We start from the raw sequence: 22,229 nt of genomic DNA, 5'->3' as shown, positions 1-22,229 counted from the left end.
GGAGTTTTCCTCCGTGGCATCCCAACAATTACTCCATTCACACACAGAAGAAGGCAATGGCAAACCACTTCTGGATCATCTGCCAAGAACGTATATGAACAGGTCCCAGTCTGAGAAAAGGATGGAAGGATCCTGTTCATATGGACCTGTCGTCAGACAGAACACTAAAAAAAAAGTATCATTCGACAGAACGCTCACCGCTGGTAATCACCACGTGAAGCGCTGCTGGTTATTTGTTATAATACATCTGTGTTAGCTTCAAGCAAATTTTGTTACAAACTTTATGCCCCCTGAAAAGTGGGGGGGGGGAGGGGTGGAAGGTGGCGGATGCTATGACGACGTAGAGGAACCACCAATACCGGAAACGAGTGATTTCCATAGAAACAAACGGAACTGTTACGAAACACAGCGTTAGACGACTGACTGTTAAACAAACATACGCTAAACACGTATCGATTTCTGATTTATCAGTGTAAGGACTAGGTTCAAATGACACTGGGTATGATCCAATTGTGGACTCCTGTGAACACGGTAATAAATTTGTTTTTTTTATAAAAAGAAAGAAATGTATTGTCTGAATGACTATCTGATTCTCAAAAAGTCACACAGTTAGTTACCAATCTTTTATTGTGAGGAATTATTAGTCCCTGTCTAACCACCTATTTTTATAAAATACATTGCCCGCTGAGTTATACAGCAAGAAACTAGGAGTGGGCCTATTCAGTCTTCAATAATAGAAGGAAACGTTCATTCCGCCAATAGTCTGCATGTCAGTAACCGACATTTGACTGACATGCACAGACACGGTCAAAATTTTTGGCGCGTGAGTGAGTGACCGTGCGAGCATTTCGTAACTAAAGATCGCGGTGGAAGCTCTGTCCAAGCCTTGCTGAAACACGCGAGTTATTTGCTCGTATCTGTACGTTCGTCATCGACAGATCACACAATCACCAAGTAACAAAGAGTAATGTTCCGTTATTCCGAATTATGTTATCTTCACAAAAGAAGTTCGTAAATCCTTTCATAATAGAAGAATATTTCTATGTAGCCACATAAAAAGGAACCCACGTAAACCAAATGAAATTTAACACAAAGGAAACTTCTTTCTGTTATCATTTTCATCCTCATAACTATCAAAACTGTTTGACTTACGTATTTGATTTCAAAAAAAAAACCGTTTTACACAACTGTGTATATGTATATACACAGTTGTTTCCTCCTAAGTACTAATCATTTTCTTTATTGCCTAATATGCAATGAAATTGTATATGGTTGGCCTATATTATTGGTATGTTAATCTCTAAGTTATATTCAGTTTTTATAATTACAACTATAAACACATCTTCATCCAGTGCGTTTTAATCTAAAAAGAGTATACTTCATCGTAGATTGGAATCTTATGTGTTCCTAAAGATGGTTGTATAAACAGTAGAAACAATTTAAAAAAAACATTGTCTTCCGGTTTCCGTCCGTCCTATATATCTGGTGGCTGCAAGCAGAATATATACGAATTAATGCATAAAAAGCTCTATTTCCTACTTACAAGACTTACAAACATGTGGCATCAGGGGCTGTGCAATGTAAAAGACGAGCTAGTTCATATACTTTCGTTTCTAGAACACAATTAAATACCCATATCATTCCATAAAGGAGTGTTCTTCACAAGCTAACAGTCGCTCAGTTCGTCACGAAATTGCCAGCCTCTTATGGATATCGAAGGTTCATTGCCTTGCTCAAAACAGACCATCAAATCTAAATTACTGTGTAAGCCTGTAATTTCGTAAGTTCGTCTGTTATGGAGTTTATTATAGACGCGTACCGAAATTTAATTAATATAGTCCTACACACAGCTATAAACACTAAATGACAATATTAAAACGCAAAAAAAAACTACTGATTTTATTAGGTCGGTGTAGGTGTTTTACAAAACAGTTCCCGGGGAAGAGCGGGTACTTTATCTAGCATAAATAACTGAAGTAATACGACGATATGATTAATATAACATTTTAAAATATCGTAATATCATGTATAAGGACAAGAATATCTACTGTAAATCCGTAAATACTCATTTTCGTGTTTCCCCTATTAAATATAATAAATCCAAAATCCTTCCGACCAGCTCCTCTCCGCTAAACGCTGCAGCAAATAGGCCCACTTTAAAATCTGCCATATTTGTATTCGGTGCTGAGAAGAGTGACCAAGTTTTCTTGCCAGGTTCCTGTTCGCTGCTACAAAAGGGACCTTCTATTCCCCTCGCATTCGTGCTCCCTCCCCTCGGCTTTCAAGAAAGCAAAACCAAGCCCACGATAATAATTTTGCCTCCTGGGCGTCCTAGCTTCCCCATTCCGTGTAAGCCATTGTATATACAACGTACCTACCCTTAAAATATGCAAATCGCCCCTTAGAAACGTTTTCCAGTTTCATCTAAGGGCAGGCAAATAGACGTACGTACCATCATCTCCAAAAATTATGCATGTAATAAATATTTTCAAATAGTTAAAAATATGTTATTAAGCAGGTGCGTTGAAGATGACAAGGTACACATCTTGTTGATAAAATATTCAGGTTCAATATGGCACTTATTACGTATATAATGACATTTTTTCAACAGGTCTTATACGTGAAGACATGTAGCTGTTTACCACCTTCTGAAGTTCAACTGTTGTAGGAATATAATCGCCATTTTGATGATGAAGAAAATTCTGGAGATTCTGATTTTGAAATACGTCAACAATTTTGGACACTGGTCACTTTAAACATGGCACGAGAAAGGTAATTTTATCAACTACTTACTAATGGCAGATGACAGTTCATTTCGACGTTAGTGGCGCAGTTTCTGGGCTTTAAAAATTCTCAGTTACCAAAAGAGGACTGAACAGTGCTAAAACAGTCATTGATTTGTTCCAGCTGCAGGATACATTTCTATGATACGTTCATAAAAATATTTTTTACGAAGTAAATAAACTTATATGACAATGACGTATGAAAGAATTCAAAGAAAGAACTTGGAAAAGTTATAGACTATTAACATATGAAGTATATTTTTCCACTCTTGATTGCCTATTTGTTTTGATAGCTCCTACTGTGTTATTGTCATCCCCACCTCAGAAATTCGCGTGGGCGATAATAAAGGAAAATAAAGAACGAATATTTGGAGTCTTAGCAAGTTTGATGAAAATCCGTGCACTGATTAGAATATTGGACACACGAATATGATTATACAACACGCCTAAAAACCAGATTTCAAAACTAGTTTTTTTGTAGAACATACTGACATTTTTAACTATAAACTTCATTTTCCTCCCTGCTGTTATCTGATTCACCTGCAATTACTTTGCTGCTGCAAAATTCCTTTTCAGTGTAACAACCAAACTTCCTTTTTAACTGCAACAATTAACTCAATTCGCTGTGTTCCATCCCACCACAACACGTGCGTCACGGCCTTCTATATGATTTCCTGTCCGGAATAAGTTCCTATGGCAACATATAAGGACGCAGGGACCAGAAGAGAATGTTACACACTCGGGCTTATTATTCTTTGGTGTAGTATGGATGATGGATACCGTTCAAATTAATACGGCACGTGTGCAGTAAGCCCTTATAGCAATAATCATACGAAAACATCGTCGTAATAAAAATACCTGTTTAAATCTAAAAGCCTTAAAAATAAACATCACAATGGAACGGTCAAAGAATATTAAGTATGTGTCATATCTAGTCACTATAATGCAGTAATACATCATAATACAAAAACATATAATAAATGCTACCAACAGACTACATGGAGTAGTAATCCTGACTGATGCTGTTCGTGGTATTCCTCAGTCTCCCAGGTAAATTCTGAGATAATATCTCAAATTAGACCACGATCATTTCAATTTAATAGTCACTAATAATTCAATAATTTGACGCTATAAATTCTGAGTATATTCGTTCGTCGTTAAATAAACCACATACAAGCAAACAAACACGAAGAATTTGAGATTAAACTAAATGTTATGTTGTCTTCTCAGTTTTAAACGCACAAACTCTAACCGTTTGAAGCCAAAGATAGTATAATTAATATCAGAAGAAAAGAACATTAAACTGACTTTAACTGTTGATCAGACACATTTCTTTCGCCGATTTCTGGATCATTTATCAATCCAGGTCAGAGATTCTATGTGACATACCTCCGACGCTTGGACACTTAAACAGTACAAGAAGGAAAAAGTGAATCACGCATCACAAATATCGAAATAAATAATATGATGTTAGTTATCTTGATATACATTCTGCATATCCAAAGCGTTTCTGATTTATATGGTAAACCACTTCTGAAGAGCATCTACAAGTACGGATTTATTCACAGTAGCAAACTTTAAAAAGAAATAAACTGAACAAATTCCTCAAATGTCATGCAAGCTCCATAAAACATGAAAAGAGATATCCACGACATCTACACACTAAAAACTTATGAAGTTGAAAGAAAAATATGCTATTGCTTCATGCATGAAATATTGCTAACTTCGCTCGCACTGAGATGTTATCCGCTGTGCCATGCTAACTAGTAAAGGAATGAAATGAAGTGGACCAGCCTGTGTCCGTCTGTCAGTAGCGTCTCTCGTGGTTTTCAGTGGCTGGTTAGTAGGAATTTAGGATAAAACATTTATTTGCAGTCACGGGTTACTGATAATACAAGATGCAAACAAACTTCAAAGTGGATCATACATAAGACGGAAACCCCCAGAATTTCTTGGTAAAAGTTGAAAGCCATAACGTAGAAATTCCTTGGCTTGGAATAGCAGTTAAGTCAAACCATTAAAAGTTTGTAGCGCAGTCGTAAATCAAAGTTTACCTTCGAGGCTCGCTCAGAGTTGAACAAAAGAATATGCTACGTATGTCTGTCTGTCAGCCCTAGTGACCAAAGACACATTCATGCCACGCAGGGAATGAAACAAAATTTTCTCGGGTTACGCGAAGAGCTCGACATTTCAAAGCCTCCTTTTAATTTGAATTCAGTAGTCTAAGAGTCCGTTCTTACGTAGTTGTAAACATAACAGATTAGGTCACGTATTTCTAACCAATATTTTACTTTATACGTAGTTATTAACAAATAAGTTACGATTACGTTCCTATAAAATTATTTTGGGATATATCAGTACTTATGCATTGATAATTATTTTAAACAATACTCATCAATATGTTAAAAAAAATTATTGTATCCAATTATAATACAAGAATATCAAGGTATTTCACTATGTACGAAATCGGTATGACCATAATAATGCAAAGGTATTAAACTATCAAGTCCGCCCATATCTGTCGATCCTTATTCAAACCTGGTTAATAAAAATGAACCTCATATTTTTGCAGGTCTGACAATTTTTGTCACTCGTAAATCTATTTCGTAGGTTTTGTACAACACATAATGCTTGTTTTGTTTATGTAATATGATTTAATGGATTTTTAACGAGATTTATTTAACCCCTTAAGGCTTTCAAATGAACAGACCAGTCTCAGTGAGCAATGTGATTATTCTAACGAATACTAAGAACTGTCAATATCAGAATAATTAAAATTCGTTTAAGAGGAATGAGAGAGACAAGCGGACAGACATACACTCTAAAAGTGGCAGCCTCATCTGCTTTTACATAAAACGCATGTAAACTCAGATAATCTTATAAAATGATTCATACAGTAGGTACCTACTACATGACATACCTATTTATAAGCAGTTTAAAAGCGATGGACTGCTCAAATTATCCAAACACTGTTTTCATTTGTGATTTTATATACACTATCAACTTTTATATTTATTTATTGCAGATATAAATATGTTGTTGCAAAGCCAATCCCAACAGAAATGCAGGCTACAGCGTATTTCGAATTTGTTTCCCTTGCATTTTGTTTACAGTCCAACAAAATGTTTAACGTGGTTGAAGATGTGTTTTACCTATTTTTCCCCTAGAAATATTTAACATAAGAAGACGTTCTTGATAAAAGTTTTCATGTAGCGTGGAGGTCATATTGCAGTCTGCTAAAGAATATAACTGAGAACTGTACTTATATTATTGTTTGGTAAGATCGCCGAACGCTGTTAAGTATTTTGGGAAGAGAAAACTGGTAAAGTTTGGGTACCATCTATTACGTACCTACACGACGTGCACTGTGTTTAAAGACACACAAACACACACACACATCGTCAAGGAAAGTAAGAGGAGTATTAATTGTCCTGGGGCATCCTCTCAATCAGATATTCCCATTTGTTACTCCTAACAACACATTTCTAGGTAAAAGAATCCAAATTTCCAATAACACTAATACAACGGCCAGCAATGGACAAGGACCGGAAGAAGATTAATTTCCCCCAATTTATTTCCGGGTAATTGTTACCAAATTCTTGTAATTAATTTATATTCTCGGATCAGTTCCAAACTGAGCCCTTGCTTCTGATATGATCGAAGTCAACAACATCAAAATAATGTTTTAATAAATAAGCAACTGAAGGCCCAGGCCGTTTAATCAGCACTCCGGATTCGTACCTGAAAGTTCAGTGGTTCAAAACTAGGCCTGAATCTAACAGGATTTCCGTGGTATTCCCCACAATCTGTAGCCACATACGACGACCACTTCCTTTCAATTAATTATTCATTAGTCACTCTATAAGTAGACGCTCTGCCTTCTTATAAACTGACAGTGCAATTACATGAACTATTGTAAATAAACAGAATAATGTATATTTAATTTATCTACAGACTTTTGTAATTTTAATAGAGTTGCATATATTGCAATGTCCTTGCATAACATTTTCCAGTCGGTGTAAATATTAAAATGTAAAGACACATTTTCAACACCAAAGTCCGGCCTTTTGAAGTGATGTTCCACATTTTTGCTTCTCCCCTTTTAACGCGTAAATTGAGTTGATTACTAAGTTCCTCCGTGTCATCTTCTCTCAAGTCGCGGCTCTAATTGAGTTGGTGCAAGATTTTATGCTTGTTTTATTTTATATTTACCCTCTTCTTTGAAGGCGAAATTTTTAACGGTGTTAGTTATGCCTTAATGACTGTTCAGGCTTCAGCTTCCAGTCTTAGAATTCTCTTTTCGAGATATCTCGTGCGTAACACGGACTGGCCGATTGATAAGAAAATGAACGACAATATTTAAACCTAAGAGTGATAAAGGGACAGAGTGTGAAGAAAATTGCCTAAGGAGAAGCTACAAAACTTGTAGCTCATCTTAACCGAATATTATTAGGACGATCAAATCGAGAAATATGAGATGGGTAGGGAACATTAGCGCACATGAGGGAGGTGAGAAATGAGTACAAAATTTTGGTTAGAAAGCCTGAAGGAAACATGTCATTAGGTTAGGTTAGGTGTATATGGGAATATAATATTAAAATGGATATTAGGGCAACATATATTAGGTACCGGTAGAGGGCTCTTTGAACACGGCAATAAACTTTCGGTTTCCATATAAGAGAGGAATTTCTTCACTAGCTGAGAGACTATCATTTTCTCAATAAAGATTTGCTCTATGAGTTAGTTAAGTGAAAATTAAGGTAAGAGATGTTATCAAAATCGAAAAGAACCTTATTTTAATTAGCTGCAAGACCTGCATGTTTCAGGGTAATCCACTGAGGAAGAGACCTGAACGTAAAATGGTTTTAAAAGTGCGAAGTGTGAAGCATTCCCAATAAGACTAAATGCCCATCAACATCCTAGATGAATCCGACGATGTATTATCGATCTGAAAAGAACATACGCGCAGAGACGCTTTATATGAAGGCACGTCACGGACAGAGATCACAGCAGACGCAAAACATTTACAGAGACGCTGAATCACTACAAGTCAGTCTCTATTGGCAGAACTTCTACGGTATTCTTAGGCGGTACAGACGATCAGGAAAAAATTATTTAAGCCCGCAACTTCGATTTATAAGCTTGCTTGATACGTACACAGTAAGGAACAGAATTATATTTGTGGGGATTCTGATACACTGTCAACTACTACGTAATTTCATGTTTACAGGTCACAGAAACGCAAAATTTGGTTACCCCTTTCAGATCATGGAGTCACAATTGAAAACGTCCGTCACGTCGTAACACCCAGGCGTCTGAACCCCAGAGACCGAATACAGAAGCTCAATGGATTATATACTTTTACATGTCTGTCGCAAGCAGAGGAAGACGGAAGGACGAAACAGAGAAGAAAATTTTAGAAACACAGAAAGAGGCAGCAAAGTTATGAGAGAATAATAATGTGGAGGGAAATACGAAGGAAATGGTGACGAGGGTAAGTGAAAACGACAAAGCAGAAGGGAAAGAATGAGTAAAATACGGAGATGGCGATGAATAGCGAAAATGTCAGCACATCCGCCTTCTAGGTCGAGAATCAAACCAGTGACCTCTCGAATCCAAAACAAGTCTGACCAGAAACTGCTGCATGAAAATCAGGGGCCTGTGCCTGCCCGATATCTTCCGCGGCACTAACCTAACACCGGCGGCCCCTAACAGGCGAGTACGTGGGCGTGAGCCAAAGAGGGAGAGGGGCACGCGACTTCCGACGCCTTATTCTCTCCCCCGTTCTGTCACCATTCCATCTGTAAGCGACGCTGTTTCATTGCACACAAGATGGGGATAGGTTAATTGGTTTAGTGTAGAGGGGTAAATAAAATTCTTGTAGCCTATTTACGAAGCCAGAAGGGGTTGCAGTTAAGTTAATTAATGGAATTGTACGTAATAAGCGCCATTGCTTCTCCCCTCCCGTGGAAATAGTGTCACGGAGGCGAAATACATACATGTACAATCATAAGTTACAATATGATACGCAACATAATTTTATTACTTCCAAAAGAAATGACGACTTCATAATCTACTGTTTTGACCACAAACACAAGTGCCGTCATACAAACATTGCAGTTGATAAACCTCTGTTTAATAAACAAAGAATGAAATAGACGCCTATATTTCTTACGTATCAAAAATAAACTACAGATGTGAATTAACGTTTCGGTTGAGACAAAGTTAACATGTTAATTATTCAGACTGGGGGTCTTCATTTGCAACTATAATTGTCAAGTCGGTATTTAGGCTCATGTTTCTATGAATTACGTACTTCAATTATTTGGTTCCCACCAATGAACTGATCATCACTGACACTCAAATAGCGTATCGAGTTCAACCATTGACAACTGTATCTTTCACGCTGTAATACTCGTCCCATTCGCCACAATGAGAGGAATCCAGCAAACAGTCCAATATGTCCATAAAGGCGCGCCGGATGGATTTCATTCTGGCGTCTGAAATGCCCTGTGGCTGCCATTCATCTTCATTAATCACGAGCAGGCGAGAGCAAGGTTCAAAGGGTCTTTCATGATTATCCCTAAGCTTCAAATGATAGAGGGAAAAAAAAGAAATTAATGGTGCTGTAGCAGCAGGTTTAATTTGAAAGACCATTCATGTCCTTCTGGGATTTCAAATTGGAAAATGTTTTGATATCGATTATCACTAATTTAAATTAAATATTTAAGTCAACGTTTACAGATGGGTGCATTTTTAGTGCACAATCAATTTTTCTTTTCACACTGCTAGTGTCAGATAAACGTGAAGTGGATTTGGTAAAGTATACTTACACAAAGAAACACGACTAAAAAGGCGATTGAATAAGACTGATAGATACAATCAGTCAACTTACCGATTAACGAATAAGAAACACAGCACGTTTCCTTCGACATATCCTCACCTACTCTTATGTCAATGTCACATTATGTAACTGCCTGTTTTATACGTGAAATACAACTGAAAGAATACGCTTTCTGTAACAGAATGTTTGACATATACAATGGGAAATAAAATACATTAACAGCTAATACATCATCGAGAAATAAGATATAAAATAAAGGATGCCCGGAATTATATTCCCTACGGATTAAATACGTAGTTCTGAATAATCCTGAAATCGTTTATAAAAGTATATAAGTGGGCCTATAAGCTCTGTACTGTGAATTCCTAAAATCCATGTTAACAGAAATTTAGCGCAATTTGAATAACACAGGACGTCACTTCGTATGAAATCATGAATAACTATAAACGTTTCTGATAATGCTATAGCTGTTAAATAAGTGAAATTTTTATCTTATGCATGTTTTTATACAGTTTATTTTCTATAAATCTTTAACACATTCATAGCTGAGAAATTATTTTCTAATGGCATTCGTAACGCGATTTTTGGATTGACAACACCGTTGACATAATTTGATAGGATATAAAATTCGACAGCGTAAGAACCAATGACGTAACAAGAGCTGAGTGATATTCAGTGTCGTGTTTTCCGCAGAGACCGGTTTCGGGGGGGGGGGGGGGGGGGCCGATCGGTGTACCACGCGTTGAGTGTACTTTAAGCCTACTGTAAGCTGCCACAATCCAGAGCAAGTAGGGGCCAGTACAGAGAGACGGGGAACGGAGGGTGACCGAAGCTTTAACAGGATTATTTTACCATGAGAAGAAAGACTACTTCGGAACAATTCTCAAGTGTAACGCACTGAGGCGAGATCACAATTAAAGGCAAAGTCAGGCCATTGGGCATACGTTTCAACAGACACAAGTCAGCAATCCCACTTCATATATGGAAAGGTCCGTGATTCGTAGCTAAATCAGAACTAGTTGAGGTTTTAGGGTTTGAGGTTTTCACTGCGATGAGTCTGGAGATGGCTGTCTTCTGGGTCGTTAAGCGGCGTAATCTGGTAGAGGTTTACCGACGTCGAGGACTCATCGCCCTGATGATGGAGGCAGCAAGCAACTCTGAAATGTGGGTAAACTTCTACCAGACTACACGGCGCCTACAACCCAATTCAAGTTAATCCAGCAGATTTTTCATGGGTTCCTTCTGTTCACATAGGTTAATTTTCAGAGCTTACTACTCAAAATACAACACCACCGACATTTTAGTACCACCCAAGCGAGAAACAGCAGTGCCCTCGATTTGTATTCGGGAAAACAGCTGATTCGAATCTATCCTGAGTCTGTTTCGTCATTTTTCTCAGTGTAAGTGAATGAAGGGTTTGTTCACTCAAAATATTTTTTGACAGCTTCCATCAAACGTCTTACATTTTAACATTTATAATTACGTTCACATCAGCAGTTGAAACAGAGTATTTAGAGAGGAGAAATCTGATTTTATTGTGACAACCTGGGGTACGCGTACCCCCGGGGGTACGCGAAGACATCTTAAGGGGTACGTGAAATTTAAAATATATATATTATTTTATGATAAACACTGAATAATCAGTAATGTAATTTATTTAATTTATTTTACATGTAGATTATATACTATGTATAATTTGAATTATACACCAACAACTTTGGGGGGTACAAAGGTTGAATACCACTGGTGTAGTGCATCGACCGACATTTCATAGAAACGTGACAACAGACATTTGAACCTAGGATCCCTTCGAACATGAAACAGGGTTGTGCTAATATATATCACATTACCTTAGAGGGTTGAGTTGAAGAACAGTTATTTATTCATCGTTTTCCGAACAATTTTGTTCTTGAAATTTTCAGTCCGCTACAGATAGACATAAACATCGCGGGCAATAGGCTGTTATAGTCGTGTGAATAGGCAATATTCATGACAGCGCGGTGAAAGTGTACGATACGTTCAGCTTCCAACGACATGTTCTGATCCTTGCAGGAGAAATTGTTGCCAATCCCACGGCATATTCACACGATGTCCTGTCTACAGGACTGAAACCTAACACATAATATCACTTGAATTCTATTTTCTATTGGACCCTGTAGATAAAAGGGAATATATAGGAAGATAATATTAAAATGCAAGTTAGAGGAATTATGTACAAAGTCTCACTACTTGCCATAATGACGGTCTTCGGCGAACATGGTTTCCAAAAAGAGCACAGAGGGTCCTATCATCTGGGAAAAATAAGGACGAAAGTGGGTAGCTTCACGCCCCGGCCGCTTTGCCCTCGGAAAGGAGTTAATTACGCCTGTACATAATATTAAACTTTTATTAGTAATGCACTTTAGGATTTACAGACGCAGATACAATGTCTTGATCAGCTGAAAGTAAACAGACGTTTCAAGAATATACGTAAAGCATAATTTGGCATCTGAAGTGTGTAGAGTTTTGTAGCGCTGGTATATGATAGCCAACCCTTTACTTTTATCAGGTTCATGAAATTTAAATAGCTCAACTCATGGAATTGGTACCAGCTAGTTTTTTTATACACTGGAGGAAGTCTCCAGATTCCCCAACTTGTTATGTAAATCAAAAGTCGTTGTCATTCCGCTGTACACGAAGTTTCGAAAGTTAAAATCCCCCCCCTAGCCCTTCTGAGACAGGAGAGGCGACGGAAATGAACAGATGCAGAATAATGAACTACGGTAGGATTCCAGTAATTTGAATATATTAAAAATGCACTCCCATTTCTACCAATTCTATGCAAGGAGATAAATCACAGTGCTGTCTTTTCGTAGTCAAAATAATGTTTAAACCACTGAAGTATTGTTCATTAAATTTCATGCAATAGGTAGGTGTGTGCATAATATGGTCAGCGGAACGAATCCAATCCAATATCACACACAGACTTCATTATTTACTGCGTCCCTTGTTCGACTGTAATTTGTGTTGAAAGTTCATACAAAGTACTGTAACTACAAAAATAATAAAGTGGGTAGAAATTAAAATTAAAATATTGATGAAAATGCAAGTTTCAGGGTCCCTTGTACACATATTCTGATTTTATATACTATAATCTGAGTACGTCCCCTCAAATTCAGTTTAATATTTGTTTAAAAGGTTTGTACAACAGCAACCAGAATTGGGATATCGTTCATAACTAACTAACCAACTTCCTCCCTCCATGTAGCAGTCCTTCCTCATCACACAATCAATGACATTCCCGTCTTTTAAGAAACCATAAAGTTCATTAGCGTGTTCACAAAAGCCCAACACCTGGCTAGGATATCATGTCTAAATTTTTTATTAGTAAAATTATTCTTACGTATTTTAGTGTAACTATAGTGTGTGTTTAATCAGTATGAAAATGATAATTTGAACTATAAAATTTTCCTAATCATGAAACTCACTGATTCACCATCACCATCGAGAAAATTTAAATGTTTAACCAAGGAACAGTGCATCATATCGACACAACTCGAGACTTCTATCGCCTCAAGTACGGTTCCGACAGATGCAAATCAGAAAACGAGGAATATAATTATTTCAGCAATTTTCACCAAAACTGGCTCCCCAGAATTGTAAACAAGCTTGACGTGGCTTTATTTTTGAGTGTGTCTTAAGTCTCATTGGAATGGTACGACCGAGAACCTTTTTCATAGAATTTGCACGGGACAGACGGAAAATAAACACAAAAGTTTCAATACTTAGAGTGAAGAAAACACTCGGAAGACAGTTGTAGATGGTAGTATAATATTAAAATGACTTTGAAAAAATATACTGCGAGGGATTGGACTGGATTTGACTAGTTTAGCATAGGTTTTATGAACACCGTAATGAATATTCGGGTTACAAATGTGGAAGATTTTTCGACTACCTGAGTGAGTGCTTGATGAGTTAATTAAATTCACAAAATTAAAGCATAATTACCGCCAAATATTACGGTGGATTTAATGTATATAATCACACGTTAATCGAGTCTCTTTGTGCAATCTGCCAGCCATATTGAAATTTCTGCCGTGTTAAAATTGATAAAATTTGCACGTTGATAAACTAACAAATTTTAATTATCAGACGTTACATTTTATGTTAATTTACTCTTTCGAGCACGGTGTTACTACATACTTTAACATCAAGTAACTTTGTTATTCTGCCCGAATAATATATTTATGAGTTTTGCGTTATTTTCAGGTTAAATACCCATTATTTTCCAGAGCAACTATAAGAAACGGATCTGTGCAATGATGACACGTGTTTTTTTATTTACTTATTTATTTATTGTAGGTAGGAAATTAATTTTTAGGTAGTCTGTTATTTAGATGAGCTTCGTGCTTCAACGGATCAAATACAGTATCACTGATGGAGTTTTAATCTCAACGAACATGCAAGTCTTTAAAAGCTCCACACAGAGAAAGAGGCATCACAGTCAAATGCATCCATGGCATCAAATGAAAGCCAAAGCAGTCCCTTTCCTGTAAATGTTAAGGACTGAACTTTTGGTACATAATTGCACTGACATTGTCGAAGGAAAGTCTCAAATATTTCATCCTGTGTGCCATGTCATCACTCCAGCACAAATCTCAGCACAAGCCAACAACACACACACACACATACACAGAGCTTTTATTTGACGATGTGGGAAGAACGTTCTTTTCGTACATAAATATTAAAAGCATGGAGGAAACCCTTTGATAGCGAATGACAAAGTGAAAAGTCCCATTTTCCTTTCCTGTGTACTAAACTATGCAGCACGAGTGGACAAGTTTATTTAGGGGTCAAATCATGAAGAACACAGATTGGCAACAGAAGGAAGTGGGAGACGGATCAAACATTAATTCAATGAACGAGAAGGATAAGACAAAAGTAGAGAGAAGGGAAGGAGAATGTACGCACGAGCAAAAAGCGAGAAACAGAAGAAAAATATAAGAACTGCCGTTAGAGGAAATAAAGGAAAAAATAATGATTGATTTAATGAAGTATTAAAGATAAAGAAAAATGAGAGAAAACAGATAAATTATGAAATACAAAAAAAGTCTAATGGACGAGCGAAAGAAAAATGGAGAAATACCGACCAAAAAATGAGAACTAAAACTAAACAGTGAAATAAAAAAATATTGAATGAACGAAGAATGTAAGTAAGGAATACAAAGAATAAAGAATTAATGGGAGAGGAACGGGGCGACTATAGTGCCGTGCCGTGTGGAAATGAAGCGAGGTCAGAAGGAATAGAGAAATAAGGAAGGAAAGACAACATAATGGAATCACGTATCACGGCTCTGAGATTGGTAGTGAGGACCGGGTTATTGGCTCTTCTGAGAGGCAAGCAGGCAGACACTTAACAATACTTCCACGCCGAGTTTCCGACCAACAAGCAAACTCCGAAGAGCGTCTTCTACTCTGCTCAGAACCATCGCCTCCTAGTCCTGTACCTCGTGACTATCCCAGCATTCTTCTTTGTGAAACAGCTACTACTGGGCCTGTCTGTCCAATCAGACATCTAAAATGGAGGATGCGCCTAGAATAGACTACCCGGCTCACATAAGGAATCGAATATCAGATAACAGGCGGACTGTATTGTTAGTGAACCTTTCTGAACCGGAGAAAACCATAAAAGGAGCATTTCCAGCGCAGTTTTCTACAGTCAGGATATGCTATTTAGATCACGGGGCCAATGAAATTGGGACCCGGTCGATTAAAACCCACCGATTCGATTCTGTTTCTGAAGTGTGACTGTGGATCCTCCTCTCACATCATAGCTAAAATATCAGGTATCGACCCTCGATTAATTCCTTTTAATTCACGATTTTATTGTCCACTTTATTTGCTGTTAGATCAAAAATCTTAAGTAGAGGCACCTACATTGGTAGTAATAATTTAGTTGGTGAAACGGTTATTAAAAATCCCACCTCATTGGAAATCTGACTCCACATATTTCTGACATTGTAAGGACGCCGAGATGTACGGCACTGTCTAGCAGTGGAAAATAAAATTACTTATTACGAAGAAAGAGTATAGTTTCGACAACTACTATTCTGGCAAGAAATCAGGAAAGCGTCCACTGCCACAATTTGAAGGTTTCAATCGACTGGGACTCCACAGGCGACGCACATCCAACTCACCATTTCCTCACTGATTTCCTCAACGAATCCTTGGAGAAGATAAAACCTTATGAAGATTCAGTTTAACATTCCTACATTCTGTTAGGCCCTCAAAGCAATTTCTACCGAGATAAACGTCGTGAAACTCGTTTTCAGGTTCCTCTGCTCCAGTGTTTCCAAATAAAGGTTTTATTAGTAATGAAATGTCATTAACACTTCTCTCTCATCAGACAGTTTATCTAATTTAAAAAGCATTTCCTTTGTTTTGCTTCATAATATGATCGCCCTCAACTGCCTTAATTGTGAAGACTTATAGTCATATTATGGACAATATACATCACACTCACTAAGAAGCAGTGGACTGGAAGCTGTAAACTTTGGCGAGAAGAAAAGTTTGAGTTTCTAAACTTCTTGATAGCTTCTCTTTTTGTGATTCTGATTATGATTAATGAGTAAAGAAAGTGAGCTGTTTACACTTCATGAAACATTCTGGCATGCGCTTTAAAAATGATTTCCCTTTTACTGTGTTTCCAATACCAAAGCGAGCGGAAATTTAGTATGAAAGGAAGCGACAGTTTTACGTCTTTTTCATCCATTACTCACAGGGCTTTGTCTTTGTCTCAGAACTTCGTTCATAATAAAGACGTAGATGTACCAATTAGTGTTGTTTCGCCACTAACTTAAACGAGGAAAGAATATAATTTATCTAGCCCACTCCCAGATCTCTTAAGACAATCTCTGAATTCTATAATCGATTAACTGTTGCCATGATATATCATTTTTTGTTACGATATGTTAAGTATGAAATGAGTGTACCGTTTAGAGTAATTATTTCGTATTCGGGAGTTCCAGTATTCGAATCTCGGCGCGCATACCGGTTCTCCTGGCTAGTGTGTCAGTGGTTTTCCTCCGTCCCTCCATGAAAATGATGGTAACGGGATGTAATTCCACTAAGTAGCTCGTGATGAAGAATAGAGCTAAGCAGCTTCAGTAGCCGCAGTTAAACGAGAAGATCCTTGTAAAATTTTGCATTGCCCTTGAGCGTCCTGAACTTGTTTTACGCGAATAATTTATTGAAATACTCGTATCTTGTTGGTCCATTAAAATGTATATCTGCTACTGTTGAAAAACGAATTTCCCGGGTATTTCTTTTACGACGGACACATCTCTGTCAACGTGTTCAAAAACAATGCATTAATTCAGACAATAAGCGCATGTTTTACGCGAGATATCTCGTGAGCAGCATTGAGCAAGTTAAAAGGACAAGGGAGGGGTAAGAAGAATTTAGTATGAACGACGTTTCTGTGCCTGACTGTGAGAGGGAGGCCTCTTACGTGCATTTCCACTTGTTGGTTGACAGTTACTGTAGTTGTCTGTTACTTCCAGTGCCTGCCACGGTCCCCCGTGGCCCGTCGTGGAGTTGCTCCCTTCACAGGACTGTCAGGCGCAGGCCTGCCTGCCCGTCGGCCAACTTCCCTTTTGTCCTCAGCTCTCTTTGTTTTAATCAAACCATTCTCCTTACATTTTTTTTCTTTTATGTGAACAACTCTCTCATACGGTGTTTCCGTAGTAACTAAAACACGATGTTTAATCGCATTTTAAGCAGACAGGATTATGATACAGTAACCAAGTTAATCTTACGATGTAAGAATTGAGGTTCTCACAGCGGTGAGCATGAAGATTTCTGTCTTCTGGGTTGTTGCGCTGTGTAGTATGGTCGATGTTTACCAACGTTTCGGAGGCCATACTGCCTCCGTCATCAGAGTATGAAGATTTCTGTCTTCTGGGTTGTTGCGCTGTGTAGTATGGTCGATGTTTACCAACGTTTCGGAGGCCATACTGCCTCCGTCATCAGAGTATGAAGATTTCTGTCTTCTGGGTTGTTGCGCTGTGTAGTATGGTCGATGTTTACCAACGTTTCGGAGGCCATACTGCCTCCGTCATCAGAGTATGAAGATTTCTGTCTTCTGGGTTGTTGCGCTGTGTAGTATGGTCGATGTTTACCAACGTTTCGGAGGCCATACTGCCTCCGTCATCAGAGTATGAAGATTTCTGTCTTCTGGGTTGTTGCGCTGTGTAGTATGGTCGATGTTTACCAACGTTTCGGAGGCCATACTGCCTCCGTCATCAGAGTATGAAGATTTCTGTCTTCTGGGTTGTTGCGCTGTGTAGTATGGTCGATGTTTACCAACGTTTCGGAGGCCATACTGCCTCCGTCATCAGAGTATGAAGATTTCTGTCTTCTGGGTTGTTGCGCTGTGTAGTATGGTCGATGTTTACCAACGTTTCAGAGGTCATACTGCCTCCGTCCTCAGAGCGATTAAAAATATGAAGATTTCTGTCTTCTGGGTTGTTGCGCTGTGTAGTATGGTCGATGTTTACCAACGTTTCGGAGGCCATACTGCCTCCGTCATCAGAGTATGAAGATTTCTGTCTTCTGGGTTGTTGCGCTGTGTAGTCTGGTCGATGTTAACCAACGTTTCGGAGGTCATACTGCCTCCGTCATCAGAGTATGAAGATTTCTGTCTTCTGGGTTGTTGCGCTGTGTAGTATGGTCGATGTTTACCAACGTTTCGGAGGTCATACTGCCTCCGTCCTCAGAGCGATTAAAAATATGAAGATTTCTGTCTTCTGGGTTGTTGCGCTGTGTAGTATGGTCGATGTTAACCAACGTTTCGGAGGTCATACTGCCTCCGTCATCAGAGTATGAAGATTTCTGTCTTCTGGGTTGTTGCGCTGTGTAGTCTGGTCGATGTTAACCAACGTTTCGGAGGTCACACTGCCTCCGTCATCAGAGTATGAAGATTTCTGTCTTATGGGTTGTTGCGCTGTGTAGTATGGTCGATGTTTACCAACGTTTCGGAGGCCATACTGCCTCCGTCATCAGAGTATGAAGATTTCTGTCTTCTGGGTTGTTGCGCTGTGTAGTATGGTCGATGTTTACCAACGTTTCGGAGGCCATACTGCCTCCGTCATCAGAGTATGAAGATTTCTGTCTTCTGGGTTGTTGCGCTGTGTAGTCTGGTCAATGTTAACCAACGTTTCGGAGGTCATACTGCCTCCGTCATCAGAGTATGAAGATTTCTGTCTTCTGGGTTGTTGCGCTGTGTAGTATGGTCTATGTTTACCAACGTTTCGGAGGCCATACTGCCTCCGTCATCAGAGTATGAAGATTTCTGTCTTCTGGGTTGTTGCGCTGTGTAGTATGGTCGATGTTTACCAACGTTTCGGAGGCCATACTGCCTCCGTCATCAGAGTATGAAGATTTCTGTCTTCTGGGTTGTTGCGCTGTGTAGTCTGGTAGATCTTTACCAACGTTTCAGAGGTCATACTGCCTCCGTCATCAGAGCGATGAGTATGTAGATTTCTGTCTTCTGGGTTCTTGCGCTGTGTAGTATGGTCGATGTTTACCAACGTTTCTGAGGTCATACTGCCTCCGTCATCAGGACGATTCTTTCTAAGTTAACTACGCTATGAAGATTTCTGTCTTCTGGGTTCTTGCGCTGTGTAGTCTGGTCGATGTTAACCAACGTTTCTGAGGTCATACTGCCTCCGTCATCAGGATGATTCTTTCTAAGTTAACTACGCTATGAAGATTTTTGTCTTCTGGGTTCTTGCGCTGTGTAGTCTGGTCGATGTTAACCAACGTTTCGGAGGTCATACTGCCTCCGTCATCAGAGCGATGAGTATGAAGATTTCTGTCTTCTGGGTTGTTGCGCTGTGTAGTCTGGTCGATGTTAACCAACGTTTCAGAGGTCATACTGCCTCCATCATCAGGGCGATGAGTATGAAGATTTCCGTCTTCTGGGTTGTTGCGCTGTGTAGTCTGGTCGATGTTAACCAACGTTTCAGAGGTCATACTGCCTCTGTCATCAGAGTATGAAGATTTCTGTCTTCTGGGTTGTTGCGCTGTGTAGTCTGGTAGATCTTTACCAACGTTTCAGAGGTCATACTGCCTCCGTCATCAGAGCGATGAGTATGTAGATTTCTGTCTTCTGGGTTCTTGCGCTGTGTAGTATGGTCGATGTTTACCAACGTTTCAGAGGTCATACTGCCTCCATCTTCAGGGCGATATTTGAAGCTTTCTCAGCGCTGAGTATGAAGATTTCTGTATTCTGGGTTGTTGCGCTGTGTAGTCTGGTCGATGTTAACCAACGTTTCAGAGGTCATACTGCCTCCATCATCAGGACGATTCTTTCTAAGTTATCTACGCTATGAAGATTTCTGTCTTCTGGGTTGTTGCGCTGTGTAGTCTGGTAGATCTTTACCAACGTTTCAGAGGTCATACTGCCTCCGTCATCAGAGCGATGAGTATGTAGATTTCTGTCTTCTGGGTTCTTGCGCTGTGTAGTCTGGTCAATGTTAACCAACGTTTCGGAGGTCATACTGCCTCCGTCATCAGAGCGATGAGTATGAAGATTTCTGTCTTCTGTGTTGTTGCGCTGTGTAATCTGGTCGATGTTAACCAACGTTTCAGAGGTCATACTGCCTCCGTCATCAGAGTATGAATATTTCCGTCTTCTGGGTTGTTGCGCTGTGTAGTCTGGTCGATGTTAACCAACGTTTCAGAGGTCATACTGCCTCCGTCATCAGAGTATGAAGATTTCTGTCTTCTGGGTTGTTGCGCTGTGTAGTATGGTCGATGTTTACCAACGTTTCAGAGGTCATACTGCCTCCATGTTCAGGGCGATATTTGAAGCTTTCTCAGCGCTGAGTATGAAGATTTCTGTCTTCTGGGTTGTTGCGCTGTGTAGTATGGTAGATGTTTACCAACGTTTCAGAGGTCATACTGCCTCCGTCATCAGGGCGATTAAAAATATGAAGATTTCTGTCTTCTGGGTTGTTGCGCTGTGTAGTCTGGTCGATATTAACTAACGTTTCAGAGATTATACTGCCTCCATCATCAGGGCGATAAAGATTTCTGTCTTCTGGGTTGTTGCGCTGTGTAGTTTGGTAGATGATAACCAACGTTTCAGAGGTCATACTGCCTCCATAATCAGGGCGATAAGTATGAAGATTTATGTCTTCTGGGTTGTTGCGCTGTGTAGTCTGGTCAATGTTAACCAACGTTTCGGAGGTCATACTGCCTCCGTCATCAGAGTGTGGAGATTTCTGTCTTCTGGGTTGTTGCGCTGTGTAGTATGGTCGATGTTTACCAACGTTTCGGAGGTCATACTGCCTCCGTCATCAGAGTATGAAGATTTCTGTCTTCTGGGTTGTTGCGCTGTGTAGTATGGTCGATGTTTACCAACGTTTCGGAGGTCATACTGCCTCCGTCCTCAGAGCGATTAAAAATATGAAGATTTCTGTCTTCTGGGTTGTTGCGCTGTGTAGTCTGGTCAATGTTAATCAACGTTTCGGAGGTCATACTGCCTCCGTCATCAGAGCATGAAGATTTCTGTCTTCTGGGTTGTTGCGCTGTGTAGTATGGTCGATGTTTACCAACGTTTCGGAGGCCATACTGCCTCCGTCCTCAGAGCGATTAAAAATATGAAGATTTCTGTCTTCTGGGTTGTTGCGCTGTGTAGTCTGGTCAATGTTAACCAACGTTTCGGAGGTCATACTGCCTCCGTCATCAGAGTATGAAGATTTCTGTCTTCTGGGTTGTTGCGCTGTGTAGTATGGTCGATGTTTACCAACGTTTCAGAGGTCATACTGCCTCCATGTTCAGGGCGATATTTGAAGCTTTCTCAGCGCTGAGTATGAAGATTTCTGTCTTCTGGTTTGTTGCGCTGTGTAGTCTGGTCGATGTTAACCAACGTTTCTGAGGTCATACTGCCTCCGTCATCAGGACGATTCTTTCTAAGTTAACTACGCTATGAAGATTTCTGTCTTCTGGGTTCTTGCGCTGTGTAGTCTGGTCAATGTTAACCAACGTTTCGGAGGTCATACTGCCTCCGTCATCAGAGCGATGAGTATGAAGATTTCTGTCTTCTGGGTTGTTGCGCTGTGTAGTCTGGTCAATGTTAACCAACGTTTCGGAGGTCATACTGCCTCCGTCATCAGAGTATGAAGATTTCTGTCTTCTGGGTTGTTGCGCTGTGTAGTATGGTCGATGTTTACCAACGTTTCAGAGGTCATACTGCCTCCATGTTCAGGGCGATATTTGAAGCTTTCTCAGCGCTGAGTATGAAGATTTCTGTCTTCTGGTTTGTTGCGCTGTGTAGTCTGGTCGATGTTAACCAACGTTTCTGAGGTCATACTGCCTCCGTCATCAGGACGATTCTTTCTAAGTTAACTACGCTATGAAGATTTCTGTCTTCTGGGTTCTTGCGCTGTGTAGTCTGGTCAATGTTAACCAACGTTTCGGAGGTCATACTGCCTCCGTCATCAGAGCGATGAGTATGAAGATTTCTGTCTTCTGGGTTGTTGCGCTGTGTAGTCTGGTCGATGTTAACCAACGTTTCAGAGGTCATACTGCCTCCATCATCAGGGCGATGAGTATGA

The 22,229-nt window shown here is 39.4% G+C and overlaps 1 protein-coding gene and 1 long non-coding RNA gene across 5 annotated transcripts in view; one reads left to right on the top strand and one right to left on the bottom strand.

Moving 5' to 3' along the window:
• The window catches only part of LOC147871749 (uncharacterized), a 260,188-nt gene that overhangs the window by 200,313 nt on the left and 37,646 nt on the right, over nt 1-22,229 (bottom strand). The window lies entirely within an intron of this gene.
• LOC147871750 (uncharacterized) lies at nt 400-9,720 on the top strand. The gene is made up of 3 exons (XR_015538320.1): nt 400-531; nt 2,612-2,772; nt 8,049-9,720. It is a non-coding gene; the product is annotated as an uncharacterized LOC147871750 (long non-coding RNA).

The sequence above is a fragment of the Zootermopsis nevadensis genome, unplaced genomic scaffold (assembly GCF_977971745.1).
Source record: "Zootermopsis nevadensis isolate Lab colony 2312 unplaced genomic scaffold, Znev_1.0 Znev_ptg000040l, whole genome shotgun sequence".
Taxonomy (NCBI): domain Eukaryota; kingdom Metazoa; phylum Arthropoda; class Insecta; order Blattodea; family Termopsidae; genus Zootermopsis; species Zootermopsis nevadensis.
This window is presented reverse-complemented; position numbering and strand designations above follow the sequence as displayed.